General features: G+C 38.1%; 1 protein-coding gene across 4 annotated transcripts in view; it reads left to right on the top strand.

Moving 5' to 3' along the window:
- The first annotated feature begins 93 nt into the window (after positions 1-93).
- Positions 94-22,462, top strand: part of COL8A1 (collagen type VIII alpha 1 chain) — a 67,235-nt gene continuing 44,866 nt past the window's right edge. Inside the window, exons 1-3 of one of the 4 annotated variants that reach the window (XM_057413131.1) lie at positions 152-420; positions 2,582-2,710; positions 13,600-13,648. The gene's annotated coding sequence lies outside the window, so the exon portion shown is untranslated. Of the gene's footprint in view, positions 421-2,581; positions 2,711-13,599; positions 13,649-22,462 lie in introns of all 4 variants that reach the window. The other 3 variants (XR_008972621.1, XM_057413132.1, XM_057413130.1) reach the window with 3 other exon arrangements.

The following is a 22,462-nucleotide window of genomic DNA, read 5'->3' as shown; positions in this document are numbered from 1 at the left end:
TTTCTGGGGAAAAACTGCCATTGAAAAGGATCCATTATGTCAAAAATTTTAACAGACAAAGGCTAGAAACTACATGAAAATACTAGCCCCAAGCCCGAGACGAGGAGTGAACTCCACTCACAAAGCCAGAAGATGTCAGGGTATTATTCTGAGAGAGCAAATTTGATGAGGACACCAACTGCTTTCAGACACATTGAGATAAGTTTCTACTTAGTGGGATGGGTTATTTCATAAATAGTATTCACTCAGCACGAAAAACTGCATTTATGAAAGCCTACCAGTCACAGATTAATAGGGTTCATGTTTTTCTCCAAGAGCAGAGCTGCACACAGTGCAGGCCTGATGTAGCCATATTATGTTAAAGGATACAGATGGGAAGACAGTCAGCTGCAGAATTGTATTCAGAAGAAACAAAAGAAAGTAAGTGGCCCTGAGACTGGCCACTGCCCATAAGGATGCAGAGATGCAATCAAGTTCAGAGCTAAGGTACATAGAAAACATTTTAAGAAAGTTTTCTACCATCACCCGGCTTTAATGCATCCCCACCTTTGCTAGTTATGTCAGTAATCAAGGTACTGTCAGTTTTCTGTCCATTGCTCTAATAGAAGTGCACACCTTTCACAGTATATTAACATTCCTTTTCCCCCAATTTAAAAAAAAGAAAAAAGCTTCTAGAGATACACACCAATACAACTGAAACAGAAAAACTCAGTTAGTGTAAAGAATTAATTGCTTTAGATAGAAGATTTAAGTGGGTTATCATATAATCACCGTTGCAGAGAATAAAGAATATAGAGAGGGGTGCACCAGGAGATCAGCTAGAGGATAGCTGCATTTTAGTAGTATATCTAATAAAGCTGCCTCAGACTTCACATTTGCTTTCAAAGTAATGGAATTATCTTACAAGACAGTAACCAACATCTCACATAATTCTTTGAGGTCATTTAAAGCCTGCCAGTTAAACAAATGTTACTCTGATTTTTTTTTTTTCCCATGGATTTGTAATATCTCCTGTATACTTTCATCAACTTTTGTCCTGTGTCCTAAGCTATCATGGGAACCACTGAGAAATTGCTTGCCTAAAACCAGACACATGTTTTCAATACCTTCCTGTTATTAATATTCCTTAAGTTACATTTCATCTTCCAGTCAAGGTTTGCTGCAGCAGTTTCTCTTTCGATGCAAGTCAATTGTATAGTACCTTGGATTTCAGCTAGAATGCACAGTATGTCATATATACAGTAACAAATAATAGCTCAATTTTCCCAAAGTAGGTTAAATCAGGAGTTTTAAGGATAATCAAAACCATATTTTTACTAGCAAACAGAGCCAATAAGTCATTGAAGCTATATAAATATAGTCATACCAACATTGCACTTCATTATAAAAAGAATCTTGCACCCAGGAACACAAAAATTCTTGCTGTGGAATACTAAATAATTTTGGATCAAATAAATGGAAGAATACACTGATCTTTGCATGAGATTGTAAAAGGGATCCCAGTAAAACAAGCTGAATCTTCAGACTTTTGTAAATGTTTCATGACTTTCTTATCAGACATTAGAAAACTTGAAGGACTTTGAGCAGAGCAGTATTATTTACAGGAGAAGTATATACTGGTTGTATTCTTTAAGTGAAACTTATGCATGATTACATATACATATACGGGCAAGTGTACAAGTGCATGTTTGTTTTTAGCAGTCTGTTACTAAATATTTTGGACCATCCTTCAGTGATGCCAATAGATCAGTCCCACTCAATTTGGTATTTTATATCAGCAAGTTATGCTACATGTGAGAACATTTTTTTTTAATAGCTTTCTTTTCACTGCTAACTAAAAAGGCCAATTGATCAATAAGTGGAAGTTATCTGACCAGCAGCCAATGTAGAACACAGTCAACAGCAATGATTCATGGAATTTTTACAGTTTTTTGTGAGGTTTTTTTTTTTAGGAAAGAAACTTATTTCCCATACTGTGGAATGGAAATATAAAGCTGAGAAATTAGATTGATTTAGTCAAAACTAAACACTGTCCTTATCTCAGAAAGATAGCACTGTGCAGTCCAGCCAAATTGTGTCTACCTGAAAAAGGGAAGAATTTGATCATCTATAGCTGAAATCACACCTTTTTTAAGTTATTCTAACTGAAGTGTAGGCGCAACTAAACTGAATGATTTCACCATACTGAGTTATTTCCCACGTTCTTTTATTACTCCAGCAATGTCAAAAAATGCAGGGACTGGGGAGTCATATCATCTGTAGAAAAGAGAATATTGTGGTTTCTAAGAAAAATATTTATTACCAAGCGAGCTATTTTGATTTATTAAATGATAGCTTCCCATCATAGTGTTGTTTTTGTTATGGTGCTTGAAACCACAATGGTTGTGTAACGGCAGGACTTTATTTGTTTAAAGGCATCCACTAGTGTTTTGCTTAATAGAAATATCAGTTCACAACATTGCCAGGTTCATAGAAGCTCATCCAGGAACAAACTCTTAAAAAATTATTTTTTTCCTAGAGTGTCTATTCAGCCAGTGCAGTCACTGTGTCTCACTGCTGGTCTTCTACATTAGATTTATAGGATATTATAATTAACAACAGGTGATGGGCAGCACTACATGAACAGCAAGTTAAGTGAAAAGACTGGCAACTCAAGAGCCACTTGTGAATCATCAGAACTTTTCCCTGGATAAACTCAGTAGTAATCGTGGTAGGTTTTCTGGCAATTGTTCATTGGGGCTTTTTGTTCTGTTTTGCACGGTCTGCTTTGTTTTCTTGTTGGTTTTGTGGGTTTTTTTTTCCCCCACTACCAACACCCTGCTTTCTTCTTTCTCATGTCAAAGATTAGGGGTCGTCTGTCTGCTTTTACAGTTATGTAGCTTTTCCTATGTTTACCTATCTACAAAACGAGACAAATCATGCCTAGTCACAGAGACTTCTTGGAGGATTACAGACAAGTGCACACACAAAATTTTAAAGTTATGCAGATTTTTAAGAGACGCTGGTGTCTCCATTATTCCAGCTGTCTCAGACTCTCATTCTGTACAAATAAACCAAAGGAAGAGATTCAAAACATGCACAGCCTTCACATCAGTTTTAAGAAATGCTGTTCTTCAGCTTAAGACTGAAAAGGAGGAAGACACTGAAAAACATCAATCAGCAAAACAAAAATATGTTCCAAATGAGTTTTCATTTGCATAGTGAAACTAATACCATTCTTTGTGTTGTTTTCCTCTTTTAGGAGGCAAGGTGTGTTGGGAAAGGCAATGATTTGTTCAACTAAGTGAAGGACTTGTATCTACTAATAGATGAAAGTTTCATGAATCATTTCCAATGTACTAACCTCATGTGATAATGATACTCATGAGTTAATTACAGGTCCTAACAGAATGATTATAACAAAGGAGTGGTTTGGGGTTTTTTCCTAAGTGAAAGCCACACCTTTGTTCTTGATAATTGCCTCCATATCCTCATTGACATAAATACTTTAAATATATTAACTGGTAGGATGAGGTAAATAAGAATATTAAAAAAAAAAAAAGTTATTTGTACTATAAACACGATTAGAGATATTTTTTTTACATTCCACACTCCTGCCAATATGGTTCCCCACATTCCTCTAAAAATAACTGTCATACGTGAAATTAATTTCTGTTAAAGCTTCCCCACCCCAAAATACACTTGAATCGGTAACCTTGAAGCTGTTAGAATTACTATATTATAGAGCAATGACTATTATTTTAGCTTTATGTTACCAAGCTGCCAACAAGAATGCAAGAACATGTGGCTTAAAGTTTGAGTTTGTTACAATACAGTGAGCTAACGTTCTCTTATAACTCTTTTTACATTGACTGTGGAAAAACATGTTCATTTTTTCCTGAGTTTATGGGATCACTGTAGGCATAGACTGGATATTGGTACTAGAGAATTTACACTGTGACCACACATAGGCTTGCATATACTAACTCACATACGTGCACTTCCATAATGGAAAGTGATCAGTTTTAATGCCTGTTCTTTGCTTGTGATTGTACAATTGGACTACTTGTCTCAAATCCACCAGTGAACACCAAGTTGTATGTTTACTCTGCGCAATCGAAAACAGTACATACTTTTAGATAATGTTCTGTTAACTTCATTGTGAACCGGAGTCTCAACTGGTTACATTAAACTGCTTCATTTTATAGTGGTGAATTTATCCTGCTAGTTGCAGAGTTTGTGCTTCATTAAAATTCACATAGCAGTACTTACTTATCTATAGCTGAGACACAAAGTTGCCCAAGGGAACACTTGTTAATCTGGGTAATTAATCAGAGGTGATGGGAAATTTTCCTTCATGTTCTTGCTGACCTCTAGGTCACCATCCAACTGTGAAATTTTGGCCTCACTGAAGTGGAAAGCAAGTTTCAGTAACAAGAATAGGCCAAGACATTTCTCACAAAGCACTTAATGATCTGCTGTCATCTGGCAAAGTTTCTCTATGCAGTCTTTTTTCAGAGCTGAAGAAATAGTTCATTTCTGTTCAGTATTTCATATGCATATGATACATAAACAAGCCCCTTATATTGGTAATCTTATGTCCATTTTAAGGAAAGTTCTACATTTCTTTGGGGTAAATACATTCATAAAGGGTTTGAATCTATAACTCGAAGTCTCTCAGCTAAGTGAACTTCAAGTCACATCTTCAATAGAAAATTTGTGGGTTTGCATGGGCAGGGAGAAAATATATGATTGTCAAAATGCTTGGAGATTCAAGCACATAGCTTGAAATGGCCTCAAGACTTCTACTTTGTAGAGAGGCTAGTCTCAAAGATAATTTTATTTTTATTTTAAAAAAGAAACACTCTTTCCATCAGATGCCCAGATTTAGAGATCTGTTACTCAAAATAATAATAATTTTAAAACCCACAAACCTTCATCCTATAACGTTTTATTTTTTGGTGGCTAGGCACAGATTTTAAAATTTGTTTATGTAGAAACCAACTGGGGATGTGTTTTACTTATGCAAATGCTTCAGAATAGTTAATATAGATACTTTCGCTGCACAACAGTAGTAGGAATTTTAAAAAGACTGAACACATTTCCAAATCAAGAGAAGAATCCCCCCCAACACAAAGCACAAAACAGAGACAGTTTTCTTAGAAAAATTTTCATTGATTTAGATAAATATTAAACCTAGCTGAAACTAGCAACTCAGCAATTTTATTTCAGGTATTTAACTCTTTCAGATGAGACTTTATTAATACTGAGTCTGAAAGATGAGTTAGCGCTTATTTCATTTTTTTATTAACTACTCATTAGTTTAGCCTAGAAACAATATTTTTGCCTGGCTACATCTATTTAAAACAACATTATGTTAAGAGAGACAAAATATACAAAACAAATAATGAAAAGTTACAGCATATAGAACAGTAGTTTATAGGCTAAATTTGAATTTGACTGATTTTTGTGACCAGGCTGGATGAGGCCTTGGGCTACATGGTCTAGTGAGAGGTATCCCTGCGTATGGCAGGGGGATGGAACTAGATGATCTTAGAGACCCTTTCTAACCCAAACCATTCTGTGATTTAAGTGTGTCTACAACACACAAAACTGCTGAACATAGATATTGATGGACAGGTTTACACAAGCTCACAAAGAAAGCTGCAAGCTTGCTATTCCTTTTTTTGATTGACTCCCTGGCTCACAGTAAATTTGTTTTGATTAAGAACATACTGTGTTATTGCTGAATGCTCTTGTTTTGCATGCATCATAGTAGTTTCACTGTAGCAGGAGCTAACTGAATGCTTATTTTCTCAAGTAAATTCATACCATCATGAATTCTAGCATGGACATTTCAGAAGGTTTATTTCTCGTTGTTAGGACTAACTCAAGTCCTCCATAATAGATTCACAAAGGCATTAGTAAGTTTATGAGTTTAGCAAAAGTAACTGGCTCTCAGCATTAATTTCAGCCTTGAAAGTCTATCATAACAAGTCGTAGTATCTTGGGTCTGAAAGAGAACTGTTCTTTACAGGTGGATACTTAGATGGATGTACTTTCTTAATACTATTTCTTCTAAATAAAAGTTAGTGCTAGTATTTTTCTTTTAGACTGAGATATCTTATTTGCTGAGTAATTTATAAAATAAGACATTTCTGGGGTCAAGTTACCACATGTACCAAGGAGGTCTACATTTCAGTGCAGGCCTTGGATGCAGGATTTGTACCCACATTATTCAGGCACATAAATTCCACTGAATACTTCCACTGAACACTTCCAGTGAACAGGAGTCAGGCCACCCACTGTGTTAAGTCTGAGTACAAGTTCTATTTGTGTGCTTCCATTCATGTTTCTGAAAACATGCTGATGATATACTCCTTTACATTGGAGTTAGGATGATAAAGTGCCTGGGAAGTAATGACATGCCGAAGACTGCTTAGCAATATTCATTGAACTCAACAATAGATCTACATGAATCCTGTCGTAAAGAATGTAAAATCTTGCTGCTCAACTGTAGGAGACATTCACACTGCTTACTGATCTGTTTATGTGTCCTATCATGCTGATACAAAGCAGCTACAGGTACCTCAGTCAGTGGAGTGACTGCAGTTAAAGTGAATCTTTTATGTAATACTTTTCACACTGGGGACAGAATTAAGTACCTGCTGATATTGCATCTTTGATTTGTCAAACTGAATCTTTTATTTATGCAGATGTACACATGCTCATATATAAAAGTTTCTTTTTGGGGAAAGGTGCTATAAAACATTTCAGGTAAAATCAAAAGTCATATAGAAACAATACTAACTATGCTGTATTTGGGCTGTAGGAATAGAGGATAGGAAAGAGGAAGGCTCTTTGCACAAGTAAAGAAACCTTGTATGTGAATGGTACAACAAAAACCCCATAAAATTTACAATTCCAAAAAAATACCACCTATGTTTCTGTTCCCTTATTAAATGAATGGATAGTACCAAGTCTGCTCAAGACATAGATGGTGTATGCTTGGCTTTAGCAAACTCTGCTCACACCAGCTCACATCCATAGGGATACTGGGACATTTATCATTTTATCAGGAAAAAAAAAGTCTGTGATTGCGAGGGAATAAAGGAATTGATGACATCAAGGCTTTTCAGAGATTATTATCCAAACTTTACAAGTTTACTTGCAGAGAATTACTAATACCAGACCACCAGAAACTTACATATGACTGCTCCCAAAACTCTGCAGACATACACTGTAGTAACCAGCTGTCACTATTTATCTTTGCCTGAGCTTAGCTCTACCCCTCATATATCACAATTCCAGAAAATAGAACAGGTTACAGGAAAGGTCAGAATTTGTTAAGTACTGATGGATTAGAAGTAATAATTACTAATATTTATTTAAAAAGGAATTATTCCCAACTTACAATATTTTAGAAATTAGTAAGAAAAATAGCGGCTGGAGAGATCTGGATCATTCATAGACCTAGCCAAGTTAAAGATGGGAAATAATTAGATCATCCAGCCCACTTTCCTGCTAGTGCTTAGTTTCTGAAGTCCCTTGAGAAGGGAGATTTCAGTGTTTCCTTTGAACACATCCTGGCACACTCTGTCAGGGACGTTTTTTCTCCCTCTATTCAGTCAAGTATTTCTTGTCTTCTTATTTCCTCTTCCACTCAAGAATTATTCCTCTGGTTGGTGCCAGGGCCCTTCAGGAATCCAGAAGGGACATTGCCAGCAGGAACAGGTATTTCACAGTATGGAAGTCTGTAGCAGACAGTTTTAGGAGAAAATTGTAGTAGCCTCCTTTTATTTACAGTACTGTGTGTGCCAAAGGGAAAGAGTGCACCTGAAAGTTGCTTAGCCACCTTCGAACAGTTTTAATATGATAATTCTTCAGTATGAACTTCAGGGGGAGTATCTGTTAAAGCCAAACCTTGACTGACTCAGATCAGGTTAGAAGGACTGCTGAAAGAATGTCCTGCAATAACAAGAAGTTAACCATATACCATGTCACTAGTGATTTGTCTCTTTAAATAAGCAGACATAGGAAAGAGGCTTGAAGAAAGAACAGAAAAACATACGGACATGTTTCTGACCCAGTGGTGACTGCATACAAAACTAACCATTTATGCTGTACAAATGTACTCAGGATGTTATCACATGTAGGTACAATATTTACATGCAACAATTACAGTCATGCAGCAGCCCACAACAGCTCATTCCATACAGTTGTCTTACTGGCAGAGCAGTTGTGGGAAAAAAAACATTGCCTTTCAATAGGCTGTGTGCAAACTCAGCATCGTGAAATCCTTATGTGTGTTTGTGAAGAGATCCCTCTGCAGTTCCTGAAAAGCTGTGGCTCATAAAGAATCATTCAAGAAGAAGAAATGCAGAACAAAAGTCCTGTAAAATGCAAGGTGTTTGACCTGAGCTACAGAAAACTGAATGATCATCAATTGACAGCAAAATTTTTAATTTTTTTTTTTTTAAGATATATGAGCCTTAAAAAGGGGCTTTTTTATTTGTGACACAAGTAGAAAAATACATACTTGTTGCTTTTAAGAGTGGGAAAAGTCATACAGAATATTTGGCAATGCTGAACATAGGGGCATTCACAAATTAGCAAGACTGTAATCATTGCTCACACCAACACACAATACTTCCTGCTTGCAGTGATGCAATTCTGAGAAGGGGTGGGTAGAGGCCCATTGGGCACATCTGTGCTGCTACACTTGGCAGTAAATTTAGGCTTTCCATGAATTCTTTCATGCTAAACCATGGAAAGGCAGTGCTTGGGAAGGCACTGGAAAGCTTGTCCCATTTGAGTGAGATTTGGTAGCATTTCATCCATGCTACAGGTGTTTCTGACAGCAAATGATAAGGTATCCTAAACTAAGTTTCATTCTACACCCTGACAGGCAGTGAAGTAAAGAACAACCATAGACTTCCAGAGAAAGTTATGTTTACGGATAGGATTGCAGTTTGGGCACGCCTCCTGCTAGAGCTTGAGGTAGCTTCAGGGTGAAGACAGCACAATAATACTGCAAGGTCTTTAAGATCTATGCAATATTCTCTATTTGCAATGCTTTGTCCTAAGTTTGAAAGAAAAAAATACCTTCTATTGAATCAACAGTCACAGCAACTGGGAAAAAATAAGTAAAAGGAATACTCTTTTCTTTAGAGCTATGCATGTAAGTTAGCTTCTGTAATATTTCTATCAGTCACATGCACAGTCAATCAGAAAACTTGGTAAGAGAAGCACAATTCCCCTGAAAAGTCAGAAGGGAGAGAAATCAGGTTTGAGAGCTTTTTCTCCTCTGTAAGCACCAGAACAGTCAAGTATTTGTTTTAGCTTGTGCAAGGCACACAAAATTTGAAAGAGGAGGATTTTTTTGGCACTTGCATCAATTCCCCTCCCATCCACAAAACCCCAAATGTTCTTTTTTTCTGCATTCTAGACCTTTATGCTCACAATATTCAAGTAACTTTTGTATCTGCTCATTTAGTTCATCTTCAGAAAAAAAAGAAACAAAAGTCAGCCCCCCCCCCCCCCCCCCCCCCGAAAAAAACAGATACCACACATCCCCAAACACACCATCATCAGTTTGGCAGGTATAAAACAGAGATACGGGTGAGCAACATAACACTGCTTAAAGCTACCTGATTTGTACCCTAGCATATCCAAAATAGATGGAGCCTGTTTAAGAGGTAACCCGTCACCTCTTAGAACAGAAGGAACCCTTTCTTGAGGTACATTTCCTGTTTTCCTCTCATTATACTTTAGACTAGAGAGGGACTGAGCATTCTTCTTAAATTGGGACAGATAATTTAACAGCCTACACTACTACTTTGATAAAAGCAGAGAGGGGAAAAAAGCTTCCTAAGTCCAAATTCCCATGAATCAGGACATCAGGCATCTTAACACTTTGCAACAGCTTCCAAACTCATTGCTGGCACTGCCTTGAAACTGTCCAGTGAAGAGGATGTAATCAAGTAAATATAACAAACTGCACTTTTTATGTTGTCCCTGGAAATACACATTGCAGAAGCAGATTACGAGCTGGTTCACTCCCTTTCCAGCAAGTAAAAGAATCTTTATTCACCAGCCAGAACATTTGCAAGGTGCTCACTTGTGAGCAGCTTCAGGAGCTTCACGATTCTGTATTCACACACGTGCAATCCACCTTCTTTAGTAAGCCTTGGGGATTTGACACTGAAAAGAGCAACTGAAAACCTCTGTGGCTCAGCAGTTGTTAGTATGACTGCTAACAGAAGCTGACTCGACATAAACCATTTCCATTTAAACTTCAGTTGATACTCCATGACATTTATTTCATAGCTGCTACCTCATCCCAGCTCCTTTAGCTGCTCTACATCATGGAAACAAACTTAGTAGAAGTGCAGTTTTGTGGCAAGCAGGAAAAGCTATGAAAGCTGCTGAAAATTTCACTGTTATTTGTGCTGTCCATTGCAGCACCAGCTCAGCCCAAAGAGCTTTTTCAGATATTTTAGTAATGCTACTAAGACCATAGCTCTAACAACTCTGTGTACAGCAACACAAACCACTGTCATTCCTTGGGTGTAAAATCATTTATGACAGCACCTAACTGTGAGGAGCTGAGGGCAATTTTTTATTGTGGAGGTCTTAGCCAAGTCCTCTAACAAAAAAAATCCAGTGACTTTTTAACTCCCACACAAAGCAAATGTAGTATTATTTGCTAATAATACCTGGTCTCCCTCCTCTGTCAGAGCTGACCCTTAAGCTCTGCCAGCCACCTAATTGCAAAAATAAATATGCAGTGCAACTAGTGAGTACTGTTTCCACTTCTGCTCCAACCCCCATTCATGCTATCAAGACAGAGTTTCTCCAAAAGAAAGAGGGAAAAAAAAAACCCTATAGTTTTTTTAACAGAGAAGGAAGGCCTCAATTTTGTATTTACTTTCACTAATTTACCAAAGCTTACGCAGAATGGTAGTAATATTGTCCAGTTATTTTGCCTTGAGTGACACAGTCTCTGCAGAAGAAAGTTATTTCATGAGATACCAGTGTGTTTGAGTACATGATGTTCAGACTCCCTCTGTGTGTTGTCTGTTTGACATGAACACTCACTTGAATGTTCATCAGGAGGACATATTTATCAGGTACACTGCTTTCTTTTCTCTTCTGTAAGAATATTTTGAGATGTCAGTTCTCTAAAATGCATAACAAAATAAAAACATACAGAAGTGAACTCCGAACTTGTTCTCACACAACTAAGTTGTCATCTTTCTTTCCTTCCTTTTAAAATTATCTTCGATTTATCCTATGATTTCATGTCAAAGTTTTATGGGGGTCATCTATTGTGGAGATAGGACATACGGTTTCTTAAAGTAGGTTCCCACTTCCATGGTAAGGTCTAGTGAACACTTCAAATGAAGCATTTCTCTTAAACTATGTGTAAATTCATTTGTGATAGCCCACATTTGTTTTATTGGTTTTATAGGGGAAATCAGATTCTGCTTTTCTTATGAGCATCCAATGGGAAGTTTCCCACGCAGAAACACAGCTAAAGCAGCAATGAGAAGGCTTTATTATTTTGTATTTTATTTCCTGCAACTAATTCCTTAGCTGTTTTATCAGATTTCTGACCAATTTCACAGGTCACTGGGCTTGCCAACACATTTTTGCTTTGAGTTGCTTCCTTGGGGAGGGGTGGGGAATCTTCAAAAGGGAACATGCTTGTCTATCTGCCTCTACTGCTGAATGCAGAACAGAGCAGGAAATGTTTATAAGAGGCAACAAAAGGAGCATATGTAATTTCTGTGCACATGAACATTATCTTTCATGAAGGAAAATTCATTAAATTCTAGGAAATATTTCAAAACCAGTAATACTTGACTCTTCAGTCATGGATCAATACTTCTTTATGGCATGGTAGAATATAGAGCCCTTTAGCTCAGAGGCTACTTTCTTATTATACATTTAGACTAAATCCTTTAGCCCTCCATAAGATGCCAGTGTAATTCACAAACCTGTCAATGTTACAACCGACCTTGAAAGTAGGGACCAGTGGTTTTGCATTTTAAACAAAACAGATACTCAGGTAATTTCCTAATATAAGTAGCAAAAAAATAGAACAGTGCAGCTCCCACTTTGACAGAAACAATTAGAGGGCTGGAACACCTCTCCTGTGAGGACTGAGAGAGCTGAGGTTGTTCAGCCTAGAGAAGAGAAGGCTTTGAGGGGACCTTATAGCAGCCTTCCAGTAGCTAAAGGGGGCCTAGAGGAAAGCTGGAGAGGGACCTCTTACCAAGGCACATACTGGTAGGGCCAAGAACTAATGGTTTTAAAGTTTTAAGAGAATAGGTTTAGTTTGGACATAAAGAAGAAAAGTTTTATGATAAGGATGGTGAGACACAGGAACAGTTTGCCCAGAGAAGTTGTAGTTGCCCCATCACTGAATGTTTTCAAGGTCAGGTTGGATGGGGCTTATACCAGACTGACCTAGTGAAAGATGTTCCTGCCCATACAGGGTGGCTGAACTAGATGATCTTTAAAGGTCCCTTCCAACCCAAACCATTCCGTGATTCTGTGAAGTGCTCTCTGAGAGAAGGCAAATGTCATCTTCATAACGTGATAGCTGCAGATTAGACAATGGTTCTCACATCATTTGTTGGGGCAATGTTCAGTTTTTTACAGATATGAGCCTTTGCAAATGTTAGCATTTTTTTATTTCTACCCAGACTTCAGTTTGATCTGCTCATAAACCAGACTGGTTTATTGGCATCTGTGAGATCTTAAATTTATTAAAGGATAAATCTATGGTGAGTTTAAATGCTAACTCAATTAGGGTGCTTACGTGGGGTCTTTGCACAATGTTTATTAGATGCAGTTTGAAGTAAAACCCAGACATGTTCTGTTTCTGTTTTGTACCCACAAAGACTGCAGTACAGCTAGGAAACATACTTCAGTGAGTCACATCTTGGAAAAGAAAATGATAGATGGCTAAAAATGCAGTAATAGTAGGATATCAGGAAACAAACACCAACTGTAGTCGTTCTCACAATCACTTCTAGTGTTCTTCAGCTACCAGAAAGAGATAATTGCTTCTCTTTATAACATTACATCCATTCCCAAGGCAAAAAGCAACAGAATTCATTCATGTTGCCATCCTGTATTCTGATGAGTAAGGATACCAGAAGTGAGACTCCAGAAAGACATTTGCCATCAAATGGGCTGATCAATAGCCCTTAACATTTTATCTCCGAGATACTTGCAAACATAATGAACATCTACCACTGTTTTAGTCCTGAAAGATAGATAGCATTACACCAGCTTCCCCAGAAAGCTGGGGAATTGATGCTGGAATTGAAAGGGTCTAATTCCCTACAGCATATTCATGCTTATGTACTTACAGTAACAGAAGCAGAAAGGATAAGCACCAGCAATTCTGCTGGTATCATTATACACCTACAGCATTTTTATTTGCCCAGATTTTATCATGAGACGTTCATACATAAACACCAAAAGGAGAAAAGGTTACAGTAAGTCATGAAATGCTATTTAGTTGTCAAAATTAAGACCCTTGATGCGTTCAAAATCTTTGTCTTGTGATTTTAACTTTTTACTTCATCCCTGCTTTTTGGCCAGGGTAAGAATGGTGTAGGAAGTCACAGTCCAGTGCCTCTGTAAAGCAGAGGTAAGTAAGTAAGTTAGGTTCTGCAAGTAACTTACTGGCAGTGTTAGGTCCTGAATGTCTCTTTTCCCCTAAATACATTCCCACAATTGGAAGATTTTGAGTTGTGACAGAAGTTGAAGTCCTAAGAAACACTGCCTTTACTCATCACCTGTACCTCAAGGCAGTGGTTTCCTATTTTGTAGAGGTGGAATAAAACAGGACTAAAATGATCCTTACCTGAAACAACCCTTTAAAAGTATGTTAATAGAACAGCTGTTTACTGCATCCATTGCATTTGTAAGCATATACTGTCATCCTTTTGAAGTCACTAGGAATTTATTTTGAGGCAGAAGCAAAGGGGAAGATATCCAACAAGTCATCTGATTTATTGCAGTAACCCTCATATATGCAGTGTTAAAGTGATCATATGGTTGGCTGCAGAAACGCTAAGATTTTCAGTTCAGTGGAAAGGTCTAAAGGAATATGTGATACACATATGCTTTTGTAATTACATCAATATGTTTAAGAAAAATAGCTTTTAAAAATGTGCTAAATCACTGTATAGTATATGCCAGCAAAACCAAGAGCTTACTTTAGAGAGAAAAGTGAAATGATGCATCCTCCAGCCTAGATAGCAAAAATTTTGGCACCTCTGAGGATCTGGAATGCTTCGACATGTAGGTGTGATTCAAAACAGTATACACACATTTCCAACAGCAGGATCTGTAATTCCTCACCATCCTACCAAAAATGCTAAAGGAGGCTTAGTTCATATGCTACCTTGGCTGAGCCCATGTGTTCGCTGGTGCCAGATACCATTCCTAATGTTTGCAGCCTTCTACATGGATTGCAGGACTTTTTATCCAAGAAGTCCCTAATGCTGCTGCAAACAATGTTATTCTTGAGAAGTACCACATGCAGGGCTTACCTTTATTGTTTTTTATGGAAAGCATATGGTTTATCTCAGTATTATGCTTCTATGTTTATGCATCTCTTCCTTCCCCTCCCCAATTAACTTTTGGCCTTGCTGGGCAATTTGAAACTCTTCTTGAAAGAGATCTAGATTCTAAGAGAAGATTAATACCCTTGCACAAGTTCTTGAAAATAAGTGTGCGAGCAGTGGGTAGAGACACAACTTGGCATCCTCACAGAGGGAAAGGCAGACAAGAATCATCTGTTAATCATTCAGTTTGGCCTCAGGAAAGCAAAGAATGCAAATCCAGAAGAAATCAAAACTCATACGTTTTGCTGCTAACATAGCAACTTGGACAATCCAGTTGGTTTTTACAGTAAAGGAACCATGTGGGATCCAACCCTGTTCCCTCATTAGCAATTGAGGTAGGAGGAGAGCCTCAGTGGAAATACAATGAGACAAGACAGTTTAAGAGCTTGCTCTTACGTTCTTCTCCCACACCATATCTACCAAACATCAGTTTGTTGTTTTTTTTGTGTTTTGTTGTTGGATTTTTGAAGCATCACAGGGCAGTTACAAGTTCCAGAATAATAGAATGTTACTCGGGGAATACCTGCTTTAAAAGGCTATCCCTCAAGGGCCTAGTTTAAACTAGTGATACTGAATAGCAACGGTAAGTACATAATTCATTTTTAGCAAGCATTCCTCTCTGGGGTGATCTGAACAGGAAAAAAAATTAAAAAGATTATTTACATCACTTTTCATGGCCCTAACCCTAACATCATGTAAAATCATGCCAGGATTCTTGTATTGGCTAATTGGGACTACAGCTGTTGGGGTGTCATCTAAAGGTAACTTTCATTAACAAAGCAGACCTTTCTCCAGTTAGACTCTAGACTGAGCAAAGGGGAGGTGGGAAATGGAGTTAGGAATGGGCTTGTCTTAAGGGAAAAAAAACTCTAGGAACAGCCTAGTTTGAAAACACACAAAACAAAACAAACCAAACAAAAAATCAGACAGGAATAGGAGCTCTTATTTTATTTTGAAACTACCTTTTGCTAATATCATTGACTCACAAATTGGATTAAGCTTTTAGGCACATGGATGTTACATTGGTTTTGAGCATGACAGAGGAATTCACCAGCTTCAGTCCACTACACCTAGTTTTGACTCTGTATTCTTTTACTTGAAATTTATGACCTACAGCAACTTGTGTCCTATGGGGAACGGAGAAGTGTTCAAAGCTGCCTTAGTGATCAGAATTTCCCAAACTTTTTCTAGGTCTATTACATTCTGTGTAAACACTTTGACAAAGTAGGAATCCCATAAAAAAAATCTAGCTAGAAAAAGGGGAAGGTTTTCCCCCTTCACACATACTAGATTATCTCCTACTGCTAACAAAGTGTTTGCAATCAGTTTGCAATCAAAATTTTAAGTAGTGTTCAGTTATCAGCATGTTCACCATTTGTTCTTTCTGATAATTTGTTTTCAAAATATGAGGTGTCTTTATGGCATACATTTATTTCAAAGATAATTTCTTTTTGACTCAGTAAGGGAATGCTTAGTCTCTCGTTTGAAGGGCCAGAAGTTGCGCTTACAAGTTTAAAAGACTGCTTTTAGCTGGAACTGGCTGCTATGAAGAACACATCCACTAAACACATTCGTTTTTTTTAGAACTTAAGCAAAGAAGCCGAAAGACAGTCAAAGAATTCAGATGAACAGTTCTGGGATGTTTGGGTTTTTGTTTTTGTTTTTCCATAGACTAGTTAACAGAATAGTGAAATATTAAGTCAGATATGGCAGGGAGAAAAAACAAACCAACCTATTCAGAGAGGCAGATGTACCAGGGTGGCTGAATAAAAAAACCTGGTTGTCATGTTAAGAATACCACTGAAAATGGTATATCCAACATAAATACCACACTGTTGCTATTGTTCTGAAATAGCCACGTTCCTGTCTAGCCTCACTTCCTATGAACTGTCTGCATCCAGCCTCAATGGCATACAAACCCCCCTGAAGAGGTATGGGGAAATAGTAATTATTCAGGTCCTCATAATTAATTTTTTCTTCTGCAGTGCACATACTAGCGCCTGGGCCCTCCACTGCTCACTCATCATTAGCAATGAGATTCAGCTAGTTTTCCATACACGAAGTCCTTTGAAGATTGTCCTCATCATCACCACAGCAAATCAGGGACATATCGCCTGGGTACATGTCCGATGTTAATATAAACATGTCTGATGTTAATATAGAATCTGTGGAAGCAGAGCAACCTGATATTTGGCCTTTTTAAAAGCAGAATCAGTCCTTTCCACTGCTCATTTGGTGTTCCTCCTGCACAACCTTCTATGTAATAACACATTCTAATCTGCAGACAATTTAAAGCACTTTGGATTTGGAGTGAACCAGATGACAAGAAATCAGAGCAAACGTCAGTCTGGGCTACACATATGCCACTGTAACAGTTGCCAATATCAACCATTGTCCAACAAGATGACTGTGTACTATTTTACTTGAAAGAACAGGTGACGGAATCATTGCTCTGTTGCCAAAGACAGACTTGCCAAAAAAGCATTGTACAGGCAGTAGGAACCTGAAAGTTTTATCATTCAATCAACCATATTTACTACTATTAAAATACCAGATTCTGTGTTGGTTTTTTTTTTATTCCGTTCTACTCATACATCTTGGGGATTAAGCAAAATGAGTTAGTAAAGAATGCCTTATAAAATAGTAAAACATCCTTTAAAATCTTAAAGTCCACAAATTTGGAGATAAACAAATAATTGCCAGAGCATTCAATCAGACTGCAGGAAAAAGATGAAGTGGTCTTCAGACTGTCATAAGCAGTATTGCCTCTTCCAGCAATACATACCTTTTATTTTAACATAATGTCAGAGTCCCTTCTGTCCAATCTTTATGGCCTATGATCTAAACCAGATCCACCACAGGCATGTTTCAAAATTTTCAAACATTTGTATCAAGTCCTTATGCTTTCACTAACATACGAAAACCATCCACATAGGGCACAGTTTAACACTTAGCCTTCAGGTAACACTCCTATTTACTTAGGGGGGTTTTGCTTAAGATGAACAGTGAGGTACAGACACCTTTCACAATATCCGCAAGTGCTTTCCCACCCGAGGTTACTGTCAGGTACGCAATCTCAGTCCATACAGCAATATTAAGAGGATGAAAAACAAAAAGAGGGAGCTGTGCACTTTAAACTAACTCTTTAAAAACAGAAACATTACAGTTATGAATGTTTTATTCTTCATCACAGTATTTGCTGTTATTAAACTCAAATGAGAAAAGGAAGGAGGCAGGTGGCAGCAAATCAAGGTGTTTCAAAAGTCTTTAGTGCAACATGACTCTTCATGTTTTGTAAATCCACCTCTGCAGCCTAGAAAACCATGAAAAACATCAGGTACATTACTTCGCACAAAGGTTAGTAAGAGACCCATCAGCGTAGGAGCACCAGCTGCTCTTCTTCCCAGCCCTGGCAAAAGACAGACACGGCAAGTAAGCACAACAGGTTTTAGCTCTCTCTGCTCTATCCTCACCTGCTGAATTAGCACTGGTAATGTCTGTGAAGTTTGTATGTCATCAAAATGTATAAAGCTCTTGGTCGTTTTCAAAGCTGTTGTTCTAAGGTACTCAAAGACATTTCGGTTACAGTTCATATTTTGCATATTTTGCATATTTTCAGGGTTATTTAAGGCCTTCCTGAAATGTGAGGTTCATAAGCATATTTACTAAATAAGATGCAGAATTCCAATGTAATCCCCTGATTCCAGAAAATGGGGATCTAAGCAATACCTTTGTAACATCTCTGCCTTCATTTTATTAACAGGTACGGGGCGGGAGGGGGGAGTCTATACATGTATGTGTGCATGGAATAGAGAACAGTAGAGTTGGTAAGTAAATTCAGAAATGGTTAACTGCTCTTGCTGACCCACCCCACTCCCCCTTCTCCCTGTCCCCCCCAAGGAAAAATAAACCCACAGCCAAGAACCAACAAAGTCACAGAACTTTTTAGTAGGCTAAAGAAAAAGCGAGGGATGGGGGTGGGAAGGAGGGTTAACTATCAACATTTTAGAAAACCTGAAAATAAATCCTGAGAGATTTAAAAGCATTTTTAAAATCAAGTAAATAAATTTGTTTTTTTCATTCCCTTTTATTCATACATATCTAAGTCCCGAGTAACCAAAGTTCATTTCATAGGCACGGAGATACAATATGTATTTCCAAGAATTAAAAGAAAATCTTTCCTCAGTTAGTGTTTTTTTTTCCAAGCTGTGGTATGGCAGAAAACGTTAACAGCATGAATCTTTAGAACCATTTTTATGTATATGTGCACTCATTATTACTTTCCCCCAGAAGAGTTACACTTAACAAATACAAACCCACTTCAAAAGCCTTAGGATTCCTTCTGGTTCAGAAATTCAGATATGGCATTTTTCATTAAGAGCTAGAGGTTCTCAACAGACTGTGATTTTTTTGCATTTCGAAACAGAAAAACAAAAAGAACCCAGATATTTTAGATTAAAACATATTTACATAGAAATGAAAGCACACAGGCTCAAATAATCCTACTACATCAGGCTTCCAAATCACTTTAACTGAAGGTAACAACCTTCCACAGAACATCAGCTGTAGGTAGGGTTAAATGAGACCAGGTGTACCTCATTACAAAGGCTTAGGTTTGCACTGAGGAGTTATCAAGTGTTTTCTATCACCACAATACGCAGTTTCTGCCTGTATCTTTGGGTTTTGTGGGTTGTTTTTGTTATTACATTCAGTATCAAAACCAATTTTTTAGTGTTTTTCAAATGCTTACAAATTCAAACACAGTAGTAAACCTAGGATACTTTCTCAGAAAAAATAAAAAAAAAAAAGAAAAGAAAAAGAAGAATAATTACCTTTGATTTTATTTTTGAAAAATAGGAATAGATAAAAGTGTATTTTAATGGGCATTGTAAATAAAAGTGTCAGATTATCTTACAAAAAGCTGTTCATTTGCTTATTAGAGAATAAAATGAGGTTTAGATGCAACATGAATGCTTTTGCCTGAAACAGCAATTCTGAAAACCACCCCTGAGCTGCTACACTGAACTCAGGACATACCTAAGCATGGGAGGTCCTAAATTTCATACATGTCTTCTAGATCTTTTTCCTGTGATGGGGCCACTTTACTGGTAGAACATTAAAGACAAATTAATTATCAGATTAGTGAAGTTGAATGAAAGTAAGAACCTATGTCTGAAGAAAGACCATTCCAAGGTGCTTACTCCTATTTTGTGATTTAGAGAGGATGTTCTTTTTAGGTAATACAAGAACTCTTCCAAGACAGCAGGCCTCAGGCCGGGGCACTGGCAGTCACTCCTTCTGCCACCACAAATGAAATCATGCTGCTACTAAAGTACTCCTGTCCTTATGCATGAACTCATTCCTGAAAGGTAATTAGCACCTACTATTTCCTCTGAAGACAGTCAAAATGCAGAATACCTGCAAGACAAACTAGCCTTATCCACAGATAATATGTCCATAGAGTATTACTGTTATCATCATGGAATCATAGAATTGTTAGGGTTGGAAAGGACCTTAAGATCATCTAGTTCCACCCCCCCCTCGCCATGGGAAGGGACACCTTACGCTAAATCATATCACCCAAGGCCTCGGTCTTGAACACTGCCAGGGATGGAGCATTCACAACCTCCCTGGGCAACCTATTACAGTGCCTCACCACCCTAACAGGAAAGAATTTCCTTCTTATATCCAACCTAAACTTCCCCTGTTTAAGTTTTAACCCGTTACTCCTTGTCCTGTCACTCCAGTCCCTAATGAAGAGTCCCTCCCCAGCATCCCTAAAGGCCTCCTTCAGAAACTGGAAGGCTGCTATGAGGTCTCCACACAGCCTTCTCTTCTCCAGGCTGAACAGCCCCAACTTCCTCACCCTAATCTTCATATGGGAGGTGCTCCAGTCCCCTGATCATCCTCGTGGCCCTTCTCTGGACTTGTTCCAACAGTTCCATGTCCTTTTTATGTTGAGGACACCAGAACTGCACACAATACTCCAGGTGAGGTCTCACAAGAGCAGAGTAAAGGGTCAGGATCACCTCCTTTGACCTCCTTTTGATGCAGCCCAGGATACAGTTGGCTTTCTGGGCTGCAAGCGCACACTGCCAGCTCATGTTCATTTTCTCATCAAGCAACACCCCCAAGTCCTTCTCTGCAGGGCTGCTCTGAATCTCTTCTCTTCCCAACCTGTAGCTGTGCCTGGGATTGCTCCGACCCAGCTATAGGACCTTGCACTTGGCATGGTTAAACTTCATGAGGTTGGCATCAGCCCACCTCACAAGCATGTCAATGTCCCTCTGGATGGCATTCCTTCCCTCCAGTGTATCAACCGAACCACACAGCTTGGTGTCATTGGCAAACTTGCTGGGGGCGCACTCAATCCCACTGTCCATGTCAGTGATGAAGATGTTAAGCAAGACCGGTCCCAACAGCAAATCCCTGAGGGACACCACTCATTACTGGTCTCCAGCTGGACATTGAGCCATTGACCACAACTCTTTGTGTGCAGCCATCCAGCCAGTTCTTTATCCACCGAGTGATCCATCCATCAAATTGATGTCTCTCCAATTTAGAGACAAGGATGTCATGTGGGACAGTGTTGAATGCTTTGCACAAGTCCAGGTAGATGACATCAACTGCTCTACCCCTGTCCATCAGTTCCGTAGCCCCATCATAGAAGGCCACCAAATTGGTCAGGCAGGATTTCCCCTTAGTGAAGCCATGCTGGCTGTCACCAAGCACCTTGTTTTTTATGTGCCTTAGCATGCCTTCCAGGAGAATCTGCTCCAAGATTTTGCCAGGCACAGAGGTGAGACTTATCATTAATATATCCTAAACATTCACCTTACTTGTATGCATGTAATAGCACTCTGTAGCTCAGAGTTTCATCTGGCCCCTAACCCCAACACATAAATACTGAGTACCTACTTAGCCAAAAAATGCTGAGCAACAACAATTCTTTCTCCAAGTCTCTAGAAAGTTTTGAAGCTCAGCATCTCTGAAATGATTGCAGACTTTAGGCAATGACATTTGGACAATATTGGCCAAAGCTCCTTGTTTAAGCTCTAGGTATCATGTTTTTAAGGAATTTGTAAATATGAGGCAAACAAGCAGTCATTGTGTGGGCAGAAGACCAACACTGAGGTGCACACAGACAAGAAGCATTTTGATTAGGAGGATGTGATACCAATTCAACATTAGTTTGAGATTGCTGAGAGGAGTCCACCTGATGACTGATAAGTGCAAAGGTACCCATAGCTGATGTTACTTGTATCTTTGTGTTATTTTTTTAAGCATCACAAATTGTGTTTTTCCCACTCCATGGATTAAATACACAGTCCTTTATAACACACCTCAGGGCTCAAATTATGCATTTCCCAACATGATAGGCAGCACTCTGAATAATGGAAGAGGTTTTAGAACAAATATTAGACAATCAAAAACATTTTTAGAAGAATTGTTTAAAAAGCAAAAGGCTCAGACACTAACTGTACCCTATTTACTGGAGATTTGACTTGTTTCTCTTTTGCAGCAAATGGTTCTTTCATTTAAAATTTGTTGGCATTGTTCTGGCAAAAGCAGAGATATCCCTTTACCCATCATAGTTTTCACTAGTTTTTTTTAACTCAAGATAGTATTTTTTTGTTGACCACTTGCCATAGTCTTGGTAACAGTGATAATAAAACTGATTGCATTTGTTAAACGCAGAATTATGTTTACAGAGTTCCTTAACAATCTTTTATTTAGTTTCCGACCTCAAAATGTAACTTATTTTTCATTTGAGCAATCAGTGATAATGTATAAAACTGATTTCCAGTTTTGTTCAGTCAGTCATTCACAGT

This window comes from Pezoporus wallicus, unplaced genomic scaffold (genome assembly GCF_028554395.1).
Source record: "Pezoporus wallicus isolate ANWC-B61680 ecotype Strahan unplaced genomic scaffold, APGP_CSIRO_Pwel_v1 contig_6484, whole genome shotgun sequence".
Taxonomy (NCBI): domain Eukaryota; kingdom Metazoa; phylum Chordata; class Aves; order Psittaciformes; family Psittacidae; genus Pezoporus; species Pezoporus wallicus.
The sequence above is the reverse complement of the archived record's forward strand: the minus strand, read 5'-3'. Positions and strand labels throughout refer to the sequence as shown.